Source organism: Peromyscus eremicus, chromosome 19 (assembly GCF_949786415.1).
Source record: "Peromyscus eremicus chromosome 19, PerEre_H2_v1, whole genome shotgun sequence".
NCBI classification, from domain to species: domain Eukaryota; kingdom Metazoa; phylum Chordata; class Mammalia; order Rodentia; family Cricetidae; genus Peromyscus; species Peromyscus eremicus.
In genome coordinates this window covers 30,732,138-30,740,247 of record NC_081435.1, presented here as the reverse complement: position 1 = coordinate 30,740,247, position 8,110 = coordinate 30,732,138, and the positions used below count along the sequence as shown (strand labels likewise).

At 41.9% G+C, this 8,110-nt stretch overlaps 1 long non-coding RNA gene across 1 annotated transcript; it reads right to left on the bottom strand.

The window, feature by feature from the left end:
* Window positions 1-571: 571 nt before the first annotated feature.
* LOC131895865 (uncharacterized) lies at window positions 572-7,708 on the bottom strand. Its single transcript, XR_009375307.1, has 3 exons — window positions 7,504-7,708; window positions 4,564-4,683; window positions 572-4,365 (listed from the first exon to the last, which is right to left on the bottom strand). It is a non-coding gene; the product is annotated as an uncharacterized LOC131895865 (long non-coding RNA).
* Window positions 7,709-8,110: the final 402 nt, after the last annotated feature.

Genomic DNA, 8,110 nt, shown 5'->3' with positions numbered 1-8,110 from the left:
CGGCAGCTGCAGACTTTGTACCAGCGATAAGCTGCAGAAGAAAATGAGATCATGTCAAGCTCTTGCAGCATGATTTCAGGATGCTAATGAGAAGCACTGGCTTCCAGAGGAAAACTGAACACACCTGTTTTTTCTGAGGCTGCACCAAACATTGATAAAACAGACACTTGGGGGGATATAAATTGACTTAGCTTCTAGCTCCATCAGGAGATAGGAACCTTGGTGCAGTTGTTAGTTTACTAATCTGTAAAATGGTACTGCTGGCATCTACCTCATTTTATTTATTTATTTATTTATTTAGAACTAAATAGGGCAATTGACTTAAGGTATCCAGTATTGAGTTGAGAAATATCAGTAGTTTGTGAAAAATGACTGTGAAGCCAGAGTTGATCTTATCCATTCACTCACTGTTTATCCAAAAACTATCATTGATTGTCTAGTAAATGCTAACGATACAAAGGCAAATAAATTACAAAGATATCCTTCCTGTTATGAGGTTGGGACAAGAGAAGGTTATCTGAAAAGGTAAAGGCACAACAACAGAATGCTCATTTGGGGCAGGAGAGGTAGCTCAGTGGTGGAGCATTTGCCTAGTACCTATGAGGCCGCAGGTTCAATCCCCAACACAGAGGAGGGAAAGAAGAGAGAAGTTTGTCAGTTGACTTAACAATGCCCTCTACAGTGTTTTCTTCTGTTTGCTTGCTGTCTCACCCATGATCACATGTGATATATCATGACTGTGTCCCTTGGGTGTTTACTCAAGAAGAGTTCCTTGCTTTTGTATTGACTTTCATGTTTTTGGAGTTCAGGACAGTTGCTTTGTAGAACCTTTTGTCTCTGGGATATTATTTTCTGACTAGGTAGCTTTAAAGATCATGCCACATGGCATAGCTAAGAATGGAACCCAGATTTCCTGACCCCATGTCTTGTTAACATTCTTTTTTAAAAGTTGCCAAGAGACTTGGAGGTCAAAGGCCTCATGTCTCCACCCCTAGACCAGAGCTCCTAACATAGCCAGGCTGTTAATGACCGCAGAACTGATGTGATAATAGTCAGAGAGAATGCTACCTCTCACATGAACCCAGGTGCTTTCTTGGCTACCAGGTAGAGTAACAAGTTTTTAAAAATCTGTAGCTGTTTCATTGCTTTTTGGCTTTATCTCTCAAGGTGACAATTTGCCCCCTTTTAGTAGAACCAGTTGAAAAAAAAATCAGGAAAATTAGAACAAGTGAGGTTAGAATTCTCTAAAACCATTTTGGTTTTGTTATGATGTATTTTTCAAAGCTGTAGGGCACTGAACCAACTGCGCTAAATTTTAATTTTTTCATGTGGAAAATTCTTTTTAAAAGCTGAACAGTTGCTGCAGCTAATATATAATTTACCCAAACGTTGGATACTTTATTATATTGACATACTTGGAGTGTGCTCACAAAATTTTCTCCAAGAAATTGGGAGACAAAGGGGTAAGCAATTGGTGTGCTGAGCTCATGTTCTGCTTCCCCTTCATGAACTGAACCACAAGCACATTTTAAAATTTGTCTAGATGCTATTAAAAAACGCACATACACACCAAAAAAAAGAGAAAAGTTCTCTAGATCAGCTCTAAGAGAACTCTGATACCCACAGCTCTTGCACTTCTAGCCTAGTGGTTCCTCTGAAGTTCCAAAAATGAGGTTGAAAGGGCAGTTGTAGTGGGGCCAAGAGAAGTCCCAAGTCTCCCACTTGGTTCTAGTTACTTTAGTGCATGATACTGAGGCTGGAAAGGAAATTTTACGTATTGTACATCTTATTGAGGCAAAGGGGTATGGATGGGTTGTTTATATTATTTTCACTATAATTAATTGCAAAACATCCCTTCCTTACGTCAGCCAGGCATAGTGGTAGGTGGTGGATTTAAAAATAAATAACTCAGGTATGGGCTTTATCATATATACCTGAGGGAACTTACAATGCTGTGTATCTGGGACGTGGGTGAGGGGATTAGCTAGGCTATGTAGAGGGTTCTACAGGAAGGCACATACTAAGGCTTGGAGGTGTACCCGTGGGTAAAGTTAAATATGAAATTTACTCCATAGCAAACACTTACATCTCATAATGCATGAGGAGTTCTCAACCTGTTTAGAAACTGTGTATCTGCATGTGTTCTTCCCTTATCAAATATGGTAAGCTAACAGCAAAGAACTTTTCAAAGAATGCTGATATCAGGGACCAAGGAGACCAGAGAGGTCAAACAGAGCTTTTGGAGTCTTCCTTTGAAAATCTCAGAGGATTTCAAGATGGAAACTGTGCAGCACAGGGGAGCGATGACTTTGAAATAAAAAAATCTTCCCTAGTGGCTCTGCAGAGAAGAGCTTCCCACCAGCTCCCATGAGCTGATGGCTTTCTACTCATTTTCTTTACATGGATAGCTTTCTGAGTTTTCCAGTGGTATTTATTTCATATTTATCATAAGCATTCACACACCCGTCTCTCTGAGAACTGCTTTATACCCCCTAGACAATATTTTACAACACATCTGAGACAGATATGGAGCCATAGGGTCATGTTGAGGTGTTCAAGTTGCTTAAAGGGAGTAAGAAATCATAGCAGGGGGAATATGTGATACGTGATATGATGAAGTTTGTCTTCCAAGGCCATACTTGTGCCAACAAAGGGTTCTGGGAAGAAGTGATGTCCATGCTAGACTTGAAGGCATTTGGATGGAAACTGTTCTCTAGATTGCACACAGAGTATTCACAAAGGCCTGGCCACTAGGGAAAACTTGAGGTATTGCATCAGACAAACTAAAAGTACTTCATTTGTCTGAGGAAGAGCAGAAATAGGAGATGTGAGAGATGAAGTTGTCAAGTGAAAACTTTGTGTGTCTTTTTTTTTTCTTTCTCTCCTTAATTCTCTCATCCCAAGGCTAGGAGAGGCTAGTGAATTATAGGAGATGGAGACAGGAAGGCTCAGACGTGTATTTCAGAAACAACAGGCTGTGATGTTAGGGAGAGACTAGAGGGGCAAAGTTGAAGTAGATAGTTTGGGTATCTCAAAAATATTAAGATAGTAGCTTTTAGGATGAGGAGAGAGAGAGAAGAGTGATAGAATATTTTGGAATCAGAACAGTAAGACAATGGGTAATTAGATATGGAGAATGAGGATTGAGGAAGAACCAGAAATAAATGATCCAACTTTCTTTATACTTCCCTGTGGCTAATCTTAGCATTGGACTTTGCAATTTCTCTCATCCTCAATGCTAGGACTTCAGGTCTTGGCACTGGCCTTTGGTGCTATGGTGATTGTGTCCTGGTTGTATGACTAGCACCATGGTTAGTATCTGGACTTGGAGTGCTGGTCATTGCCTATCCCCACTTGGTCTTTTCAGATTTGATCTGTGCCCAATCAAGGGTCCTTGTGTCCTTGTGTAGTCACAAGGACAATACAGTGTTTAGAGCAATGATGCTTATGTGTGATGGATGTGGGTCCAAGTCTCAGTTCTCTATACTCATTCTTATTTTGTCGTCTGGCACAAGTCATCAACTCTCCCTGTAACTGACATATTCTCTCTCTCTCTTCCACCCTCTCTCTGTTTTTTGTGTGTATTTATATTACTGTACACATATGTGTGCAGGTACACTTGCCTATGTATAAGTAGGTGGAAGCCAGTGTTGACAGTGGGTAATGTGTTTTCCTCAATCATTCTGTATCTTAATTTTTTTGTTTAGTTTTGAGGTTGTATTTTAATTACATTTCTCCTTTCCTCTCCACCCTCCAAACCCTTCCATACATACTTTCCCACTCTCCTTCAAATTCATAGCCTCTTTTTCTCATCCATTGTTATTGTATGCATATATCTACTTGGATAGACATATATAGTCCTAAATATGACCTATTGAGTCCATATAATGTTACTTGCACGTATGTTTTCAGGGCTGACCATTTGGCACTGGACAAACAGTTTCTGTGCTGTTCCCTGGGGAGAGTCACTTCTCACTCTCCCAGCTTTATTCAGTTGCCTGCGGTTCTTTATATAGGGTTGAGGCCTTATCATCTTTCCTTCCTGTGCAATCTGGCATGTTCATTGGTGACCTTCTTGTTCAGTTCATATTTGGGTGGTCATGTTGGTGAGACTTTACAGGTACAGCTTCTGATGTTACTAGGAGACACAATCTTACAGCAAAGTCCCTGGTCTTCTGGAGCTTACAATCTTCCCACCTACTCTTCCTCAATGTTCCCTGAGCCTTAGGTGTAGGAGTGTTTTGTAGATGTATCCGTTGGGTCTGGGCTCCACAGTTCAGCATATTGATAGGTTGTAGTTTTCTCTAATAGTCTCTGTCTGTTGCAAAGAGAAGTTCCTTGATGAAGAATGAAGATTACACTTATCTGTGAATATAAGGACAAATGTTCATAGATTACTGTTAGATATTATGCTGGTTTGGCAAAATTAGTGATTGTAGATTCTCCACCAATAACCACTATTTTCCTAGCACTGACTGGTTAGCTAGGTTGGCACTACCAGGCATATATCTTTTTATTAGAAAGTTGTTGGTTACTGCCAACACATATGTGTCAGTACTGTACCTGTAGGGTTCTCATGCCATGCTGGTCATTGATGTAGTTCATAGGCATCATAACTGAGTAGGACTGTTGGTTGACTTCCTCCTTTGGAATCTTTCATGATGCCTTCTGGTACCACGGAACCTAGTCATTAGGAAAGGGGCATAAAGATCAGTTCTAGCTTAGGGGCTTCTGGGCCCTGTTTCTGAAGTGCATGGGTCTTGAGAGATAGGTACTTAACTTTCAACTCTTGGGGGCAACCAAGGGCAATAATAATAGGCTGTATGTTTTGGGAGTCTCTTGGATAGCCCTGGCCAAGAAATCAGGAGAGGGTTTCTCCTGTCTGCTATTGGGGGTTTTGTTAGGTAGTCTTTGACCCTAGGAAGAAGCACCATCAGGTCAGTCTCCATCTTATTTTTTGAGATAAGAGCTCTCACTGAAACTAGAACTTGCTGTTCTGTTTAGGTTGGATGGTCAGTGAGGCCCTGGGATTTACCTGTCTCTGCCCTGCCACCTATAGCTCTGGGGTTATGGGAGTGCATCATACATGCCTAGCTTTTGTGTGGTTTACAGTGATCCAAACTCTGTCTCCCCAGTCAATTCCCCATGTTTTAGACACAGTCTAACTATGTAGTATTTGGTGGTTTGGAACTCACTCTGTAGACCAGCTGGCCTGGAACTCACAGAGCTCCACCTGCCTTTGCCCCCAGAGTGCTGGGATTAAAGGAATGCATCATCACACCTGGCTGTCTCTCTTGCTGTTTTGAAAGAGTTTTACACTCTTCTAGGCTGGCCTTAGACTTACTGCAATTTTGCAGCTTATGAACCCTCAAACTGGGATTATAGGTATGAAACACCATGCCTGGATTGACCCCATATTTTCTCAGCTGTGAAATAACAGAGCTATTGAGGTCATGAGCATTAGATGAAGGAATAAATATGAAACACAGTCCATCATGTGTCAGGCACAGAATGAAAGTGACCCAAGGAAAGAAAGGAGAGAACACTGCATGAGAGGGTGACAGCATGGCTTAGATTTGGGTTAATCTATCATTTCCCCTTCTATAACCTACAGCATGATGCAACACAGGACAATGAAAGAAGCCATTTGGGTTGAAGGTTGAGGAAAAATCTTTAGTAGGGTGACATGAAGGGTATGCTAGGAAGCGACCAACTTGACTGTATCTAATTTCTGATAGATGCTTCAAACCAAAGTTGGGATGGATCCAGGAGGCTCTCTCCACCCCAAAACTCTTACACCTGTCTCCTCTACTCCAAAACTCTTGTCCCTTTCTCATGGTCATTTCTTTATGTCCCTCTTTTCAGATCTTAGCTTTCCTTAGATTCTTCATCCTGTGGCTGTTTTTCTGCCTCTTCCCATAAGGTAACTCCAAAAGGTGTTTGTGGCTGGGCGGTGGTGGCTCATGCCTTTAATCAAAGCACTCGGAAAGCAGAACCAGGTGGATCTCTGTGAGTTCAAGGCCAGCCTGGTCTACAGAGCGAGATCCAGGACAGGCACCAAAACTACACAGAGAAACCCTGTCTCGAAAAAACAAACAAACAAACAAACAAAAATGATGTTTGCATCTGTCCAATTACAAATCCTGCTGAAGATTTCAGTGCCTTCTGGAAGAATCTCGGCTCTAAGAGCCATTGGACCACTCTATCTAAAGCCTGATATGTCTCCTGAGAGAGACCAGGCCAAGTAACATTCAGCTGATAATAACAACCACAGCAGTAACAATCAGTCTGCATCACTTCCCTGTGCTGAATCTACAAGATTGGCTGCTATTCAGACTGGCCAGAAACAGCATTCTAATTGGCCAGCTTCTGTACAGCAATGCTTCCTGTGGATTACTGAGAGACAGTGAGTCCCCCAGTTCATGTGTTGATTGTCTAGCTCTCAGTACTTCAGAAAGAAAAAGCTGGGGCAGAGGACTTTGAAAAGGTGACTAAGTACAAAAATGAGGTCATCAAGGATGAGCCTATTCTATAGTGAATGGATGGTGCCCTTTTAAGAAGAAGATATGTAGAGTTACAGATACTGTGATGGCTTAAATAGTTATGGACCCAATAGACTCATGTGTTTGAATCCTTGGCCCATAGGGAGTGGCATTATTAGGAGGTGTGACCTTGTTGGAGTAGATATGTCCTTGTTGGAGTGAGTGTGGCCTTGTTGGAGGAAGTGTATCATTGTGAAGGTGGGCTTTGAGGTCTCGTACACCCAGCATGGCAGGCAGTCTCTCTTTCTGCTGCCTGTGGATCAAGATGCAGAACTCTCAGCTCCTTCTCCAGCACCATGTCTGCCTGCACACTACCATGTCCTGCCATGATGATAGTGGACTAAACCTTTGGAACTGTAAGCCAGCCCATTGAATGTTTTCCTTTATAAGAGTTGCTGTGGTCATGGTGTCTCTTTATAGAAATATAAATCCCAATTAAGATAGATACCAAGGACAGACACACAGAGAGGACAGGCCAGGTGAAGACATAGGGAGAAGGTGACTACTTTAAGCCAAGGAAAGAGACCTCAGAAGATTCCAAGACCTTGGGCTTACCTGTGAGAGAGAAAAGTTTTATTGTTTAACACAAGTAGTCTGTAGTGTTTATTATTAGCAGCTTTAGGAAACCAATGCACTGGATTACCAAGACTGATAATCATTTTATTACATTTTTTATGAAATTCTTCAGGCCGCATAGATGATATCATTACAGCTTTACTTACATGGTAAATAGTATCACTTTCATGCATATGGTGGAAGTCAGGTTTGGAGAAAGAAATGATATACCTAGTGAGTCAAAGCCACAGAGCCAGCAAAGGGAGAAATTGGATATGGATTCAAGTTTTTCTGCTCCTGGTGCCTGTTCTCAGCCCAGAGCTACACTGTCTGGAGGTGCCGGTCTTCCTGGACTGTCTCATCCCCTAATGTAAATAACATCCCTTACTTTCCTCCACAGTATTACCTGCAATTTGTAATTATAATTTGATTGTCTGATCATTTTTTTCCTCCATGTCTTCCTTTCTCACCAGTCCATGTAGTGCTGTGCTTATAATCATGAAGACGAGATCGACTTTGGAATAAGCAGTGTTGAGATGATCCTTGATTTTTCTGCCAGATGACAGCCAGCCAGCCCTTCACATATGGCGAAATGATCAACCTCAGTAGGCTTTGGCAACAAACAGGAACTACTGCTGGGCTCTTTAATTTATACCTTAATATTGTCTACATGTGGCCTCGGGGGTGGAACATGCCACTGAACCTTACAACTTGGCAAACGCCAGTTCTTGCACCCCCTGTCTGGCCCGGGGCTCTAGAACATGTTTTTTCCATTCTGTAATTCACTTCAGGGCAGGAAGCTGTGAGTCAGAGTCACCTGATGCTCCTTTGGTGGCTCTTCTTTACTTCCCACACCCTGAGACTCTTCACCTTGTTTAACCCTTCTAGGTGAAGGGGTAGCTGCTTATTGTGTGTATAATAGAGTCTTTAAAAACAAAACAAATGAAGCAGGTTTCTTATACTAGATTGTGGCTCTTCAGTCATCAAGATCCCAGCAGATACTTGTATGGTCA